Source organism: Fukomys damarensis, unplaced genomic scaffold (genome assembly GCF_012274545.1).
Source record: "Fukomys damarensis isolate Sample0158 unplaced genomic scaffold, DMR_v1.0_HiC HiC_scaffold_20, whole genome shotgun sequence".
Taxonomy (NCBI): domain Eukaryota; kingdom Metazoa; phylum Chordata; class Mammalia; order Rodentia; family Bathyergidae; genus Fukomys; species Fukomys damarensis.
The window spans coordinates 22,327,675-22,346,639 of NW_022900932.1; the positions used below are offsets into that span (position 1 = coordinate 22,327,675).

Genomic DNA, 18,965 nt, shown 5'->3' on the forward strand with positions numbered 1-18,965 from the left:
CAGAACTCTGAGTTAGTGCAAGAAAGAAAGGCCTTCTGCTTCAGCCTTCTGAGTGCTTCTGAGTTTTCTTCACATCAGTATTTTATAAAATTTGGTTGCTATCATAAATGGTCTTTTTCTTTCCACTATGCTTTTTATTAATAACTTAAAAATTTTATTAGTATATGTTTGCAGTAGATAATAATTGTATTTATCTTGGGGAGTTTGTATATGTACACAACACATCTTAATTCTTTTTTCAGCCCCTTCTCTTCTCATCACTTATGTTTTTAAATTTACAAGGAGAATCATTGATTTGGATCCTTGTTTGTGTTTTTAAAGATGTGTCTTGAGCAAATAAAAAAGAACAGAAAGAAAAAAAGTTTTGAGTGGTTGAGACACAGCTAATATTCCGATGATCTCTATCCTGGATCTTTCAAATTTGCTTTTTCAACTAGTTATTTTCTCTCAGAACTGTACCTTGCCATCTTTAAAAAAACTTCTATAAACATTAAAATTTTCTAAAATTTATTTTTATTAATACATGTTAGCGGTCCGTAATGATTATATCCATCGTGGGGACTTGGTACATGTTCATAGCACATCTTAGTTCTTTTTTCATTTCCTTCCCCTTACCTCCCTTTCTCCTCCATCTCTTAATCTCCTTTCCTGTTATGAAAGATCTATTTCCCTATTTCTTATTTTAAACTGAAAAAGGTTACATGAACATTTATTTTTATTTTAACAAAGTACATTTTCACCATGGGTTTTTATTATATCTAAGAGTAGCTGGTTTAAGCAAAAAGAATTTCATAAATGACATTAGGTATTTCATAGATTCATCAGGAGAGCCAGAGCCAGTACAGTAGGAAATTATATTCTGCCATACCTGAGGGATAGTGCGGCAGAGCTATTAACTTCCACCACTCCAGGTTCTTGGGCTGGAACGGGATGTGGGGGAAGCTCCTTTAACTGGAAACCTCAGAAGGAACCCATGCCTGTGACTTCTAAAATCTCACCCAAGCCATGCTTGGTTGGTGAAATTTGGATTCTATTTCAACAGGAGAGTCTGGGAAGAACAGGCTTTTGTACAATTTCATTATCTTTTGTAGCAGGTACTATAGGTTTGCTAATTTAACTTTTTTTTTTTTTTTTTTGGTACCAGGGATCGAACTCAGGTCTTTGCGCTTGTGAGGCAGGCCACCAAACCGCTGAGCTAAATCCCCGGCCCATAATTTAACTTATTTCAGCTCCTCTACTATCCATCTTCTACAATTGAAGAGCAAAACAGAGTCAGGACTGGAAGGGTGTGAAATTATCTGCTATGAAGAGTATATAACAAAATAAATCTCCCTCCTTCCCTGACTCCTTCAGTTCCCTGATGCACCTCTAATAGAGCAACCGCTATCAGTTTGTAGTACAAAAATTATTATATTATCCTGTATTAGCACATTTAAATTTATTTCATTTATAGTTGACATGATTTAATTCAACCAGTGTATTACTCCATGCTATTCTGAATTATTTTAATGTAGTTTTTGTCTGGTGTTAAGGGTTTCTCTGGTCAGGCCTTACAAATCGAAATGCTCTTGTATTCTTTCTCTGATCAGTGGCTTTCCTCCACTTGGCTTCTTCCTGGGATCCTTGAGTCTCTCTTACTCAGCAAGTAAGAGCAAACACTTGACATAGAGGGGACTCCAAGACCCAGCCCCAGGCAGAAGTTCTGATTGGTGAGGCCTGAGGTATCCTGGTTATTAAGTATTTTTGATGTTTCCCCCATTGTTAGTGGAAATGATATCTATTAGTTTCTCTTTATTTCCCAAGGCCTTTTCTGATCATCTAGTCATAGTTATACCAATGAAAAATATTTATTTAGCTATTTTAGGTTGTTTCTAGCTTTTTGTTACTACAAACAATATACCTTGACATGGATCTTTGTATATATATTCAGATTGTTAGAAATAGCATTGCTTAGTCCAAGGAGTTGTACATATACAATTTCTTGGATCTTGCCAGAATGCCTTCCAAAGAAATTTTACGCATATATGCTCTGATCAACAGCATGAAGGAAAGTTCACATTTATCTTGTCGAAGAGAGTTTCATAAAAGACTTAAAAAGATTTTGGTGAAACTAGTTTACCCTCTTTAGCAATGATATTGAAAATAAAAGAAAATAGATTACTTTTTATGAATGGCTCTTAATAAACTATGAGATTCTTGCTTTTTTTGGAATTACTATTTTGCTACTTTTCTGGGTTCAACATACAATTTGATTTTTTTGTTTTAATTTTCAGATCCTTTTTGATATTTGGGACATTTGTCAGTTCTCAGTATTCTTTTATTGCTCCCATCTTCCATTGTTATTCAAAGATGCCAACAAGAAATCTGTGATAATATATAAACCTTTAAAAATTTCTTTTGTAGCAGTCATTCTCAACTTAGGGCGCTATTGCTTTCTCAGGGACATCTGACAATCTGGAGACATTTTTGATTATCACATTGGTGGGCCACTGGTGTGTAGTGGGTAGAGGCCAGGGATCCTGCCAAAAATCCTGCAACACACCAGTAGTCCCCCATGATGAATTAACCAGTCCAGAATGTCTGTAGTGCTGGCAATGAGAAACCTTGCCTTAACAGAATATACTCCAAAATGGACATTTATCCAAACAACTTAAGCATTCCTTTTTAAATCTTTTTTCCTATCTTACCAGTTTTCTCTCAATATGTTGGCACAATTTTTCCATTTTAAGGCCATTTTCTTTGGTAGACAAGATGAAAGCAGAGTAAAATAATTGTCATTTTCCTTCCTCTTGGTCACTTGTTAATATTATAAAATCTTCCTGGGGGAGAGAGGTTAGATGTTTTTTTCTCCTTCCAGCCTCAGATACAACCTAAAATTTTTGTGTTGTGTGAATGTTCTTCACAAATCTCTCATTTTAGGTTTAGTTCATTCTTCTGATATTAATACCACACGAATGTGTTCATCCTTACCTTTATCTTCTTCCTTCTTTTTTTGTATGTCTTTAAAAAACAGTTCTTTAGAAAGTTCCTTGTATATCATATTGAGCTATTTATATATATTCTCTCTCATTTTTTCCTCATTTGTGATTGTAGCAGTTGCATTTTTTAATTTATTTATTTGACCTGTCCTTTAAAGTCTGCAGCTCTGGAACATTCTCATATTTTCTGTGAACCACTAAGCAATCTAAGATACTTGTCTTACTTTGCTTTCTATTTTCTTTCTTGGCTATAATGAACTCTAAAGTGATATGTTCAGTTTCTTTCAAGGTTCCTGTCGCTTCCACTTTGCTAATATATTCCTCTTTGTTGGTAAAAATTAAGTCCAGGGCACAGTTCCATTCTTTGCTTCTTTTGCTCTCTGAGTGATAAAGTTGTTGGTGGAGAGACAAGATAATGGAGAGGAATGATTCTTCCAATTCGGATTTTAATTACTTTATTGTCCTTTAGGTTTTGCTGAATTTTTAGATATATGCCAGGTGTCTTTTTAAATCTCTCACTAAATCAACTTTTCTTTAGCCTTTCTACCATTTCTTTTTTAGAATTTTATTTTGAGCATTTTACGGAGCACACAGAGTCAATGTGTTTTTTACTTTTGTCTTGGAGATAATTTTGCCTAGTATCTTTAAGAAATTTCCTCTTTTAAATTATACAGTCTTTTTTTTTTTTTTTTTTTTTTTTTTTGGTACCAGGGATTGAACTCGGACCTTGCACTTGTGAGGCAGGTGGCAGAACCACTGAGCTAAATCCCCAGCCCAGTCATAGTCTTTTAATGTCTTTTTACTTATTTTTGAAAGAAAATTTATTTAGTTTTGGTGTCTGTCTTAAATGAGATATATGTACTCCTTTTGAGCTCCACCATTATGAACTTTTGTAGTGCAGCATTTCTCTCTCATCTCTTAAAGTGGAGGGCAAGCATCTTGTTAAATTTCTGGGTTGAAGTACATATCTAGTGGGACAACTTTTTTCCTATTTTTATTTGGTCCTCTACTTGGAGGCAAGTTTTGTCCTAAATAATTTGAAGCAATTCAGATTTACTTTTCTAAAAGAAGCACAGAAACTCTAATCTCCCAGGGTATCGTTCAGCTTTTGTTTTTCTTGTGTCTGCCTCTGCTGTTGGGACTCTCATATATATCATGCTTTCCTGTTCCCTTTTTTTATGTGTTGCATTTCTGGGAACTAAAATCTTTTGACTAAAGGTAATTAGAACTGTGTTTCTGGGAGGTGGGCAGGAAACATCCCTAGTAATATAAAAAGTGTTTCCTATGTAGTGAGGGGGTGTGAGCTGACTGTTTGGTTTTGTGCACTAGCCCCAAGCCTCTGATAGGATGTGAAGATACACAGGTGGGATGTGAGGATCTGACTCCGTGGGTGCTGTAAATTCAGACAAAATTTGGTTTCAGCTCCCAATTGGAACTGTGGCTGGAATCAAATTTTATACCCAGTTTGTACCGTTCATGAAATGGATAGTGTAGAGTGGCTATCTTTAGCAAATAAAAATACAGATTTCAAGTATATAAAAATTTTATTGTAAGCATTAGTAAGTCCCAGATATTGCATAGGACATACCTTGTGCTAGGAAACTGTTTACTGTTTCTTTGAAATTCAAAGTTGAGTGGGCATTTTGTATTTTTTCTGTGAATCATAAAGTAAGGAAAAATGTTTCCTAGTGTTTGCACATCATTAATGAAATCCTTATCTTTTTGTATCTCAGCTACTGGTATAACTGTCTTTTTTTTTTTTTTAGCTTGACAAAGGTTGTCCTTCCCAGTCTTTCTTCAGCTGCAGGGCTGATCAGCACTGAGTTTGTTTATATTGAATTGGTCCTGATTAAAATTTACTACTGGGAGAGAATTTAAAAGACCCTTACACTAGAATTCACCTCTTGTGGCCTGCATTACTCCAAAAGGGCTGTTTCTAGGGTAATTGAGCTGTCAGGCTCTCCTGACTGAACCACTGTGCTTAGTAAACTAAGAATTTGAAGGCATGAGTGCCTGACTTACTTTTGAAGGAGGAAGCTGCTGCTATCTAGAAGTCACGTGGCCTCTGACAGGATCTGAAGCAGTGAGAGTACAGAAGGAGAAAAGGTCATACTAGATGGCAGGGGATCAGTTTTCATCAGTAAACTGTGCCAGGCACAGAACACCAGCATCCTTTGATACAGCCCACTTGCATTCTAATCTTCTCTGGTTTTCTTTCCTTGAAGCATGTGAATCTCCTCAGATTTTTTCAGTAATTTGAGGGACAAGAGAGATAATAAATATATTCCTTGCCAATCTAGCAGATGGGAAGTGATTTTAACTTGAAAAATTAAGTGGTATGCCTCATTTTTGCTCCAAACTATTAAATAGACCCTACTATTATCTGATATAGATTTTACAAATCCTGCATCATAACAGATACACTTTTATAATTAGTAAATTATAGGAAATCTTCTTTTTCCTTTTTTCCTAACAGCATGATGTCAGAAGACCATATATATTTACTGTGGTCTTATTCCTTGCAGTTTTGAATATACTGCTTATGTCAATAAATATGTCTATAAAAGAATGTCAAGTTTTAAGATTCTCAATGATTCCTGTATCTTTTTCTTTGCCACCCTATATCATTAATATGTTTTAAAGACTCAGCTCAAAAAGATATCTGTGGGCTGTGCATGTAAGCTCAGTGACCACTTGTTTAGCATATATGAAGCCATAGCAAGTGCGTGCATGCACCCCCCACAGACCAATCAACTGTAATGTAATCCTATTTTAACTTTGATCACTTTAACTTTATATAATCTTACATTTACATGTGTTAATTTACAGTGTATTGTTTTTTTTGTCCCTATGATTATTCTCTTAGGAAGATAAATAAGAGAATATATTTTTTGACCTTAGGGTAGGAAATAATTTCTTAAATACGACCCCAATACATAGTAATATAGAACAGATTGAGGTATTTGATTCCATTAGCATAAACACTTCTTTTGTGAATAAAAGATACCATGAAAGAAGAGAAGTAAATGTTGCCGATTGAGATAATATTACAAGTAATTCATGTGAAGTGGATTGCTTTGTTGGTTCCAATTCTCTCTCACCCCTCCCCCCGTCCATGCCCTTTGCCATGTGACTCCGAAGCTCTTTCTACTAAAGATAGAATGCATTTTTCTGCTCCATTAATGTTTGACTTGGCCATGTGACTTGGTTTTCCCATGGGAATATAGAAGAGGCAGTCTTCAAATTGGAGGCTCTACCTTAAAAGCCACTTTATATTTGTACTTGTCCCTCTTGTATTTCTGCCATTCCCTTGAGAAGAACATGCTTCAGGTATCCTTCTTGTCCAAATAGATATGAGAAAAATGTGGATCAGATCTGGGTCTCTGAACTACAGCCCAGGGCAAATCCAGCCATGCCAGTTTTCAGCTAACATGAAAATTCATATGACAAAATAAATTTTGTCTTATGCCACTGAGTTTCAGAATGGTTGTATAATATTATTGTGGAAATGCCTGACCAATAAGACCATTTAATAAAAATTATTTAGTTCAAGAATTTGTGAAAAATTCCCAAAAATTAATAAGAAAAGATGAACAGTCAGATAAGAGACAATCCAGTAGGCTCAGTGATGTGTGAAAAGTAATTCACAGAAAAATGGAATGGCCAATAAGTAAAGGAGAAGATCCTTAGCTTGCTTCACTCATTATTGGGTAAATAAAAATTAAGACAAAAATAGATACCTCATTGTACCCATTAGATTAATAAAAGTTTAATGTCTAGCAATGATACAGTATCTATAAGAATATGAAGAAAACAGAACTTCATATACAGTGGATTTTCAGAGGATATTTGTCCTGGCAAAGAGAAACACATGACACAGGCAGCTGGTATTTTCAAGGATTATTCTGAGCAAAGGATTAAATTGAAGATGTACAGGGAATTTTTAAAAATCAGTAAGGATAGGCAACCTAGAGGAAAAGAGAGGAAGGAAAAATAGGAAAATGATACAAGTAAAGCTGGTTAGCTAAGCAATTTAAAAAGAGCTACCGATTATACTGGTAATCAGAAGTGCAATTAAAACAACAGTGAGATCCATTTTGCATCTCCCATGTTGGCATAAGTTAAAATGTCATATAATAGCTTGTGTGGAGTTGGGGATGTGTGAACCTACATATTCTGCTGGTGATGTGTTTTTGGAGACCAATTTGGAATATTTATTGAAACTGAATTATTACATATATTCTAACTCAGAAATCCTACTTCTGAATTATGGTAGTTTTCTAGGGCTGTCAACTAAATAACACTGGGTAATTTAACAAACAGAAACCCCCAACAGTTCTGGAAGCTAGAAGTAAGGTATGAGAATGAATGTCTTATGACACTGTGTATCAAGGTGGTTTGTTATGCAGCATTATAGAAATTGCTCACTGATTTGTTCAACAGTATGTTAAAAGGTAGTTCACAGAAAACTGCAATGCTGAATAAATAAATGAAAAGATAATTAGCTTGCTTCACTAGTATTTGGTAAATGTAAGATCAAGGTATTGGCTGGTTTGGTTTCTCCTGAGGCCTTTTTGCTTGCTTGCAGATGGCCACTTTCCTCTCATCGTCCTCCCTCTGTGCACATTCCTGATGTCTTTTCTTGAATGTGTCCTACTCTTATGAGTACACCAATCAGACTGAATTTGGGCTCATCCTAAATGGCATGACTTCAAATTAATCGCCTCTGTAAAGACCTGATTTCCAAATGCAGTCATATTCCGAGATATTGGGGGGTAAATCTCCAACATATGAATTGTGAGAGGACACAATTCAGCTCATAGCAGATTGTATATCAGTAGGAATCTTGCATAGGCACCCAAAGAGACATGTGTAAGAGTGTCCTTGCTTCCCATAGCGAAAAGTTTGTTACTATGTAAATGTTTTTGAATAGGAATATGAACAGATACAATAGGCTATACAGGGGTATTGTGGAAAATAAAAGAACAGATTAAATCCAGCATATTATTTGGAAACTCATTTTTATTAAATGACAAGAAGTCTGGAGGATAGAAGTTCAAATCCAAGACATTGAGGACACAAACTCTTTCTATAATTCTGTTCTGTCTCCTTTCTCAGCTTTGCAGTAGGGTTGTTTTATTTCTAGGTGTCATACTATAGTCAGAACAAGGAAAGGACAAGGGTTATGGCAAGCACATCTGACTCACTTTTTGTAGGGAAAGCAAAAGCTTTCTCTTCAGCAGACACCTGCTGCCATCTCATTGGTCAGCATTCTCTTACATGCCGTCCGAGTTACAAAAACAGCTGGGAAATCAAGTGTTTTGCTCCATAGCAGAAAAAGACAGGGGAGAATAAGGTGGGGACTGTGTACTGAGTAAGTAAACATGTGGCATTTTGCATATTTATTTAGTTTAGCATGGATAGGACACAAAAATAATGTTGAGTGAAAGAGTGAAAGGTACAAAGAGATGGAAAGTACTACACTGTTTGTGTAAATTTAAAAATCTATGTACACATAAAAAGGTACTATTTACATATAGCATATGTAAAAAAACTTATGGAAAGTTGGTTGTAAAGGGACATATTAACTGGTATAGGAATTGGGGAGAGGAATGGAACTGAGGTTGGGGAATACAGACTTGAACAATATAACATGAAGCAGGCTTTTCACAGACCAGTTCCACTGCTGTGCTTGAACTGAAGAGCTTGATTACGTCATCTGATTCTGTGTACCCAAGATCCAAATGGAAAAGAAAGTGAGTTAGTTTGGGGTGTTTATGTGTGTGAGTTACTCAGACTCTTGGACAGGTTTATTATTGAAAACTGAAGAAATGTGATTCATTGTGTTTATGACTAAATTTAATTATTTTAACTTTCTGTATGATGGGCCTTAGTCTTTTGAGTACAGTTGTAGATGCTGGAAATTATGTTGTTTTTAAATTTAGTGACTGTAGAAGCAGTTAATTTTGAAAAGTTTAGGGATATTATGATTTATGCAAAATTTGTTTTGTTTTTTTTTTTTGAGCATATATTTATTTGCTCCATTAAGCAAAACCAGTATATTTGACTTTTAGAGAGTTATGCGGAGGTCACAAATAAAATAAACATGGCTACTTGGTGATGAAATCCATCACTCTTAGTTTTCTGTTATTATCTTTGGAAACAGAAAGTGTGGGAGAAAGGATTTCCTTCTCTAATACGGCCTCACTGGCTAAGTGACTCTGCTTTGGAATGAAGCAGGTTGGCACAACTCCATGAGTCTTACGTGGGAACAAGACACAGAAGTTTCTATTTTTTAACTTATTGTCATTCTTTTGCTTTTAACTCAGTACTCTATCCTTAAACTATCCCATATACAGCCTTCTAAAAAACATACACAATTTATTAATATGTTTTATTTTTGTCTTTCATTTTTTTCCATTAAGCACTTGTTATAACTTTGGAAGTAGCTCTAAAGTGCTTCCATTTTAAGACCTTATTTTCTTGGTTTTAAATTATAAATTATTATTATTAATGAGGTAGATAACCTTTGGTGAAACAGATTCAATTTGCTTAATAAAAATATTAACTTAATTACTCTTTATCCACTTTTAAATCAGATTAGAGATCCATTTGTTATCTCTTGCAATAGCTCTCTGAGATTTGGTTTAGAAAAGCAGAATTCCACAACGATTAACAACAATTAACCAATTCAGTGATTAGAACTGTAAGTAGTACTCTTTTAGACCCTATAGTAATTTGATAAGTGATTACTCTTCATAACAGCTTTACAGGTCTCCTCTCACAACATGAGCACATCAGGGTAAGTGGTTGTCTTTGGGGACAAGATCAAGGAAACTAGTTCGAATTTTTATTTTGTTGTACTAGGGATTGAATCTGGAGCCTTTGGCCTGTGCTATATCCCCAGCCTATTTTATTATAAGGTTTTGCTAAGGCCCTAAATTGCTCAGATTGTGCTTAAACTTGTGACCCACTTGCCTCAGCCTCCAGGATTCTGGCATTATAGGCATGTACCACCATGCCTGACTAGGGTAGTTTGAATTTGAACGCAGTTTTAGCTCATTTGCCCATCAACTGATAACTGAATAAAGATTTTTTAAAAAGTTTATAAAATGGAGTACTATTCATTGTTCATTTTATGACACTTCCTCTTTTCCTCTTCCTCACAGTACTTGTTTTGCCAAGTACTATACTTGGTGTCTATATCTCCCACTATGATTTTTTTGGGAAAGGCTCTAGTCTCATGGATTGGGTGTAACTTGGTTGGATAACTATCACATCTCTATTTCTAAGTTTGTTTTTTTTCTCCAATAATCCTGGATTCTGCATTTCAACTAATTTGTACCTTGTACACGTCATCGTACCTCACACTTACTATATACTTAATGTGCGTTAGAGGAGAAACTTCTTCTAGACTTGCTCATTGTGTGACTATTACCTATTATGAGCCTACTGCAGTAGGAAATTAATAAATTGCTTTGAAGTTAAAGTGAAATATATAAAAGTATTGACAATTCAAATAGAACAAAATGTATGGATACATTTTTGCTGAAAGTGAAAAGGAGTATTTTAAATAAGTAGTACCTATTCATCATTTAACTTTCTCTCCCTCCTAAACATTACCATTAATTTTTTTTGTTACAAATAGAATTGAGACTCAAAAGATCCTTAAGATACCTGGAGAAACCAAAAATAGCTAATGTGAGACAGTTTAGGAGCTCCTGTATCAGGAGCCAAACGCATTGTTGGAAAGTAAAGTGGGATTAAATGATTAGATGAAAATAGAAAATGAGTTATCTGTATATTCCAAGATGTGTGGCTGATTGGCAAAATGGATATGAAAATTGTTACAGAACTGACTTTTTGATTTTCTTCTGAATGCTTAGCCTATAAGCTAGTTTGAGAAACCGTTCTAAGTATTTTATACTCTAGAGAATGTATCAGCATAGAAAATTAAAATATGAAATTTTGTCGAAGAATCAGTAACAGTTAAAGAAATGCTATATTTTGCTTTCAAATGTAAAATATAATTTTTACCTAGCTACCATTAGTTATTACACGAGGAAAGAAACTGCTAAATTTAGCTATGAGAAATGATTTTATGGAGCAATTTCTTTCCACGAAGAACCCCACACTTGCTTTCATATCATAAGTAGAATTTCCCTTTAAAGTAAAATAAGCCATTTCCTATTCTGAATGATAACTGAGGATGAGAATAATTATTTCTTTTTTGAAAATTTAATATGTAAGCCTTGTCATTAGGCAAGTCTAGGTGCATAAGAAGAAATTACACTGAGCATTTAGATCTCCTTTTCTAAAAAAAAATTTTTTTTTGCCATCGTTAACTTAAACTTGACATGTGATAAAATAGCTTCAGAAAAGTATAGGAAATTATCTTAAGTCAAGATAAATTTGTGGTACTTAATGATTTTGTCTAATTCATGAAAAGTTTGATTTTTAGAATAAATCAGGCAAATTGATATTCATGCCCTTCCAGACTTTATTTACAAAATAAAAACCTGTAGATTTTATGAGAAATTTGTTAGTCATAACAGTGCCTGCACGTGAGAGGTGTAATAATGCTGTGATAACAAGGGCCATATCTTTTAAAACTAGCCTGTGGCTTCTAATACATAGTGATTAGCAAATATTAAACATGGCGATTAGAAAACATAAGTTAAACAGTTTACAGATGTCATATGTAATCCTGAAAAGAGATTATTTTACAGTTTAGTCCTGCTCTCTTCAGAATTTGTTTTGGATTTTCTAATGGGGCCCAGAATGTTTATGTAAAATTTTTGTTTGTTTAGTGTTTTAATCCAGAAAAATTTAGGGTTGTGGAAAGTGTTTCTGATGGTTGAACTCAAATTTGCTCCTTGGGCTTGTGTTTTTCTTTCAGAGGATGCATCTAATGAAGCAGATAGAGGAAGACATAGTTTTTCACAGATGAGAAGCATTAAACACTAATATGGGCTCTATAAGTTAATTTATATGGGCAAAATAAAATGGGCGATTTCTAAACGTATTTACTAAGAAAGTTGAGATGGTGTGTCCCATTTCCTCCCTGGAGTAGGAGAATATGCAAATGTCATTGAGTACAATGCTATGAATATTCCAAATCTAATGACGCCCCCAAGCTGTCTAAAGGAGGGATTGCATTTAAAATGAGTTGGGGTGTGAGTGTGTGTGTGTGTGTGTGTGTGTGTGTGTGTGTGTGTGATTTTGAGACAGAGTCTGGGCATGTATGTAGTTCAGGCTGGCCTTGAATTCACTATGTAGCCCAGGGTGGCCTCAAGTTTGCAGTGATCCTCTTGCCTCAGCCTCTTGAGTGTTGGTATTACAGATGTACACCGTCACACCCGGCTAAAAATGAGTTGCTTTTTAAAAATAGAACCTATTGCTGTATTACTTATCAAAGAATTGAGGAGTGTGAAGTACTGTGCAATAAGTATGAAAAATTAAAAATGTGAAAGATTAAGCCAGTGTATTGATTATATATTTTCTAAAGTGAAGTTAATATGGAAATATTACTTATAGTTGGCATCTCCTCATATTTTAATGTATTTTTTCACCATGGAAGTAGGCCATGGTGAAGAAATACATTAGAGGAAAACGCGTGTAACTCTTCATTCTATTCCACAAAGCAATTCTGATTAATCCAAGATATTTAAATTACTTTTATTGATTTTTCTTAAATTACTGTTTTAATAACTACTGGCATATATCTAAAGATGAGACAAGAACTGCTTTTCTTTGAGTAATCTGACTTAATTTCTGTTAAAAATAATTGCATTGGACCGGGAATTTAGCTCAGTGGTTCCACTGCCTGCCTCACAAGCACAAGGTCCTGAGTTTGGTCTCTGGTACCAAATAAAAAATAAAAAAATTGCATTATGCTCAAGTAATTTAGAAGCTTGGAAGTTAAAGGGATTTATTTTTATTTGTACAAATTCTCAAAGGCATTTTGGAATTTAGGATCTTTGGGGGTAGATGATTTACATGAAATCTGGGTTGAAAAATTAATCCTTGACAATTTTTTGTTCTTTCATTACAGTTTTGAAATACAGAATTTAATGTCTAATTCTGCTGTTTGATGTTGCCCTTTCTTGCATGTCACTTTAAGAGCACCCATCCCCCCTTCTTGCTTGAGCCACTGTGTCCTGTCTGTCATCCTGAAATACACTAGGGTGCTTGTCAGGCTCTTTGCTTACAGATGCATCATAAGCCAAATTGTGAGCCATAATAGTGGCACTGAATTTCTAGCACAAGAAATTGCTTAGACAGTTGGTTTAGTATCTGTGTATGGGCAATACTCTGTCCTGCCATAGGTGAGTGAAGTATCAAACTTTTTAAAATCAAACTTTGCTATAAGGCAAATCCTACCTAAGACTTATAGATTATCTCTCGTTGATTAGATAACTTTGGGGGGAATGAAGGGATATTATTTCTATAAAATGGGACGAATATAAACTATGTTGTGAACTTAGTACTTTTATAACTAATTTTCCTTGTAGTAACAATAAATTGTAGTCTACTTTATGAAAATTCAATTTTAAATGTCTACTTTTTTGAATAAGATAAGCAGGCATTTCAGATTTAGATAAAAATGTGATTCTCAAACACATTTTTTTTTCTTTCACAATAATTCAGGCTGACTCAGTTGAGCAGAGGCTCAAGTCTGCTATGCACAGTATTTGTTAATGGTCTTAAAAATAGCACTAAAACAAATTCTCATATGCCCAAGATATAGTAGTCTTATATCAGAGCATTTAAAAATTCCTGCCATGTAGTTGAGCTATTAATTATTTGAGTAACTGTGCACAAGACACTGGAAGCTTTACATTCTTTCAACAAAAGTTGTTCAGTGAGCAGATTCTTCACTTGTGCCAACAGTTTAATTTCTATTATGGGCCTCTAAACTTAAATTGTGCATGGGTGTTGCCTGTATTTTTTATATGCAGCCTTAAATATTTTAAAACAGAGACTTGGTAAAGCAAAAAAGAGAAGGACTTAAGGATTTTGATATTTATATGTTCAATATGGTGAGGAACAGTTAAGATGCAACCGGAGTTAAAAGTTTAAGTTTTTATGTAGGGTAAACAAGAAGAGATTACTACAAGTAAATACAATCAAGCCAATCTTTAAAATAAAATTTATTTAGCAATTTAAAAGAATTTATAAATACAAAATTCTAGTAATTTTTCCAATAGATTATTGTGAGATTAGGTACTTTCCTTTTTACTGTTCCAATTTAGTAGTGAATTTAACTTTAATTTCAAGTCTGTTAGGTCAAAATTAACTTGATTAATGTAATTTGGGAATAAAGTTACTGGGTAGAAGAAGGAAATCAGAGATAAGACTTTGTAATATGCTTTGATCTTCAATCACAAAATACCTACTGTGTTTGAAGATTCTGGGTGATGTGCCTTTTTTCATACATACTAAATCTGACCTGTGTGAGTGCATGAACAAGTTTAGAAACACACTGATATCACATGCATACTACAGTATTGAAAAAGAGACAAGAGGGTAGCAGACAAAATTTTGCCAAAGATTTTCAGGTGTGAACATGATTACTCGGGCAATCATTTGACTGTTTCTTAGTTCCACTGTTAAAGATCAATAAGGTATGATTTTTAAAAAGCAGCAAAATGACAAATGCTCAAAAGTTTTGTTTTTGTAGTTTTGTATTATAAATCTTATGTGGGTTGATTTAGAGTTTTTCCGGAACATATAAGTCAAGTGGATGACACATTTACTGGGTATATGGGATGACACTGAAAAAAACTTGGACACACAGGAAGCAAATATTATAGAAGTTAAGTCAGTCTTAAGCACCAAATAAATTGGGGGCCACAATGCTTAAGAAGAGCTAAATAACTTGCAAAAGCATTAGCTCAGAGAATCTGAGAGCCATTCAAAGAGGTTATGGAGCCAATGGATGTCAGTGAATGTTTGTAACTATACAGAGAATGAAATAACCTAGTAATATTTTCTTGGTCAAAAAAATGATGGGGCAAACGATGACTAGAAAAGCGTTTCTTTTTAGGCAGTGGTTGGGATTGGACTTAGGGTCTCATGCATGGTAGGCAAGTGCTGTACCACTGAGCTACACACCACTGAGCCAGCAAAGAATTTTATAAGTCAAATTTATTGAGAAATAAATTATATGTGTTAAATTCACCATTTTAAATTTATAGTTGATGAGTTCTGACAATTGCAGGTAGTCATATAACCATCATCATTATCACAGTAGAATATCCTTATCACCCTACAACTTTCCTTGGGCCCCTCCTCTGCAGTCGACCCACTTCATCAGCTTTGGTGTTCTTACTCTGCATAAGGGTGTTGATATTCATTCATATTATTGCCTATATCAATAGCTGATTTTGTTTTTCTTGCACGTGTGATGGTATGATTACAAATTACTTATTCACCTGTTGATGGAAATTTGAATTGTTTCTAGTTTTGATTATTATGAATAAGTCCACCATGGATATTTTATTTTTTATTTTTTGGTATGGGGGATTGAACTCGGGTTCTTGCACTTGCAAGGCAGGCCACCAAACAGCTGAGCTAAATCCCTGGCCCTCCCATGGATATTTTATACAGGGCTCTTTGTGGACCTATAATTTTATTTCTTAAATATGTAAGGTGTGGACTTGCTGGGTTATAGGGTGAATAATTCAGTTTATTAGTTGTTTCCTTGTGGATCATGCTTTTGGTATTGTTTCAAAGAAACCTTGCCTAACCCAAGGTTACAAAGATTTTTTCCTGGAAGTTTAGTAACGTTAGAATTAGGTCTTGCTGTTAGATCTATGATATATTTTTAGGTAAATTTTAGTATATGGTGTGAAGAAAAGGCCATGGTTCCTGTTTTACACATATTGTCCATTATTCTGGCACCATTTGTTGAAAAGAACATCTTGTCTTCATTAAATTTCCTTGGCTCCTTTAATGAATGTTGACTTAAAAATATGATACCATTATTATAGTCATTACAGTGATCAATAACTCCTAACATAATCAAAATCTTTGCTCAATTTTCAGAGTTTAAAAATATCTTTTATAAGTTGGATTTTGGAACCAGAATCCAAGATCCACACATTTTATGTGGTTGTTTTGATCTATAATAATTTGTCCCTTAAGTTATTTGTTTTGTATTTCACACAGTTGGGATTTGGATGATGTGCATTTCACACCATTGGGATTTGAATTCTTTTTATGACATGTAACATGTTTCTCTTTTCAATAAACTAGTAATTATATATAGACCTATATTTAGGTTCAATTCTTTTGGCAACAACTCCTCAGTGGTGTACTTTCACTGTACTCCATCAAGAAGTATAGTGTCAGGGCCAGGGATTTAGCTCAGCAGTTTGGTGGCCTACCTTGTAAGCACAAGGACCCGAGTTCAATCCCCAGTACCAAAAAATTAAAAAAAAAAATGTATAGTGTCTGGATGGTCAGTCTCATGTTAGTGTTGTCAGTGGGTTCAGTCTCTATAAGAACAATCATTACAGTTCCCAGGTAATCCTCACCTAATGATTTTGGCCTGCATTAATGATCATTGTTTAGATCTTGTATTAGGGATTGGAAATAGTAATTTTTATCACTCCATAATTTTTAATTAGTTTTGTTTTTTGGAATCATACATAGAAGAACTCTTTGCCTTTTTATTATTACATTACCCTATAGAATACTGCGTACTGGATAATTAGGAAAGTACTTTGGTATTTTCCATTATTTAATCATTTTCAGAAAATGCAACAGTGTTCCTAACAACATTGAAAGGTGACCAATGAACTTTTGTTTTTCTTTTTTTTTGATTTTTTTGAGACAGGATCTCACTATGTAGTTGAGACTGACCTGGAACTCACTATGTAGCTCAGGCTGGTCTTGAACTCAGAGCGATCCTCCTGCCTCAGCCTCCCAAGTGCTGGGATTACAGGTGTGTGCTACCACTCCTGGCTGAACTTTTGTTTTTCAACCAATTTTAATATATTGGCAATGCTACAGCCTGTTATAATCTCCAGTCTTTTTGATGTTCAAAATTTCCTAGTTTTTGACTAGTAAGAATTCTTTGGGTTCTGAGCTTTTGACAGAACCCTACACAAGAAGTTCTAGATTCATTTTGTACATTTATTGTTCCAGACATGAAACTAGCCTTTTCTCCTAAAAACCTTGTTTATTTTATTGAGAAATAGAAATTAGGGAAGACAGTCTATGCATGTCTCCCCAATTTTTTTTCAGCAGAACTAAGTATTCTTTGGAAAGAGAAAAAAATACATAATGAGCTTATACTGGCATCTCCAATTAAATATAGGATTATAGGTTTTAATTTTTTTGATTTTTATTTGTATTTTTTACCCTATCTTGAATATCTTGTTTCCTAATAGCATGAATATAGTTATTTGTGTGTGTGTGTGTGTATAAAAAATGTGTGTAGACACACCCATAAATCATGAAAATAGTAAATATAATTTAAGATTACTTTAATGTTCTTTTTTGTCCTAGAGGATATTAACATGGTTTGATGTCATTTAAGTTATTCATTTCTGTGTGATTTTGTAGCTAGCTTGAAATATGGCTAACATTTTTCTTTTGTTTGTGTTTGATTTTTTGGATTGATTTCTGAATTAGTTGTGTTATTAGAGTTATATGATTACACAGTTAAAGTCCAGCATTCTTCTCTGCTCTATTATTTTTCTTCTTTTAAGGACAACCCTTTAAATTGATTTTCTTATTATCAATTTTTAAAATAGAGCACAAACCTGTGAAATACTGCCTTTTAAATATAAAACTAGTATTCTATAAATACTGCTCTGTACTTTGCTTTTCTACTGATTAGTGTGGTCTGCAAATCATGCCATAGAAACATACAGAAACTTTTATAGCTGTGTAGCATTTATTCGTGTGGCTATACCATAATTCCCTTCTCTCTCCCTCTCCTTACTTTTTTTTAAGTTTTAAACAGTTTTTTACAAAAATTGTACAACTGTATTGGGCATGCATCACTTTGTGAATTTCTAGAAGTAGATTTATTGAATTAAAGGGTAAATCCATACATATATGAGGTGTGATACAAACATACAGTGAATATTTAAATTGGCATTTATTATGGTGAAAGACACACTGCCATTAATCCCCTGACTTTGAGCACACTGATCTCATCATTCTTGCCACTTTCTGAAGCAGTTCTGGAAATCCTTTTGCAGATGTCTTTATGAGGTATGACAAAAATACAGTCAGTGCCACTGCTAAGTGCCATTCAGTGGAAAGACAGGCTCATTACTCACTGGATGTGGCACGGTGTGACTTCTGGCTCTTCTAGAAAGTCAAAATGACCATGACACATAAACATTTTCAAACAGTTCAGGATATCGAGAGCACCATGACACTGCAACTAAACGTATGAAAGAAGACTTCCAGAACTGCTTTGGAAAGTGGCAAGAATGATGGGATAAGTGTGTTCACAGCTGGGAGAGTATTGGAGGGGAATTAATGCAAAGTGTCTTTTACTGGAATAAAAAATTTAAGCAGTCATTATTTTTTTGCTGAGACCTCATACAGATACATATCTATCTATGTATCGCAAAATTGCCTGCCATAGAGATACTGGGTTTTCCTCTGAACACTCTATATCCCTTTTTTATTAGTACATCATGTTTGCAGTACATAGTGGTCACATTCATCATCGAGATTTGGTGCATGTATGTAACATGTCTAATTCATCATCTCTAGATTTCCATTTGCAAAAAGATCTATCTCTCTGTCCTTGTTGTCTATCCTTATTTTGCTCTTTAAATTATTTATGAGAAATCTTGCAATATTTAAGCTTGTGTGTCTGATTTATTTACTTAACATGGTCTCAAGGTGCATCCATTGTCCTACAAATGATTCAAGTTTATCCTTTTCATGGCAGAGTACTACTCCATTGTGTATAAATACCACATGTTCTTTATCCATTTGCCTGTTGATATATAT

The 18,965-nt window shown here is 34.3% G+C and overlaps 1 protein-coding gene across 3 annotated transcripts in view; it reads left to right on the forward strand.

Moving 5' to 3' along the window:
* Window positions 1-18,965, forward strand: part of Ctnna3 (catenin alpha 3) — a 1,561,788-nt gene that overhangs the window by 11,864 nt on the left and 1,530,959 nt on the right. Inside the window, exon 1 of one of the 3 annotated variants that reach the window (XM_033766562.1) lies at window positions 13,218-13,306. The exons of the other annotated variants lie outside the window; for them this stretch is intronic. The gene's annotated coding sequence lies outside the window, so the exon portion shown is untranslated. Of the gene's footprint in view, window positions 1-13,217; window positions 13,307-18,965 lie in introns of those variants that run through there. 3 annotated transcript variants of the gene reach the window in all.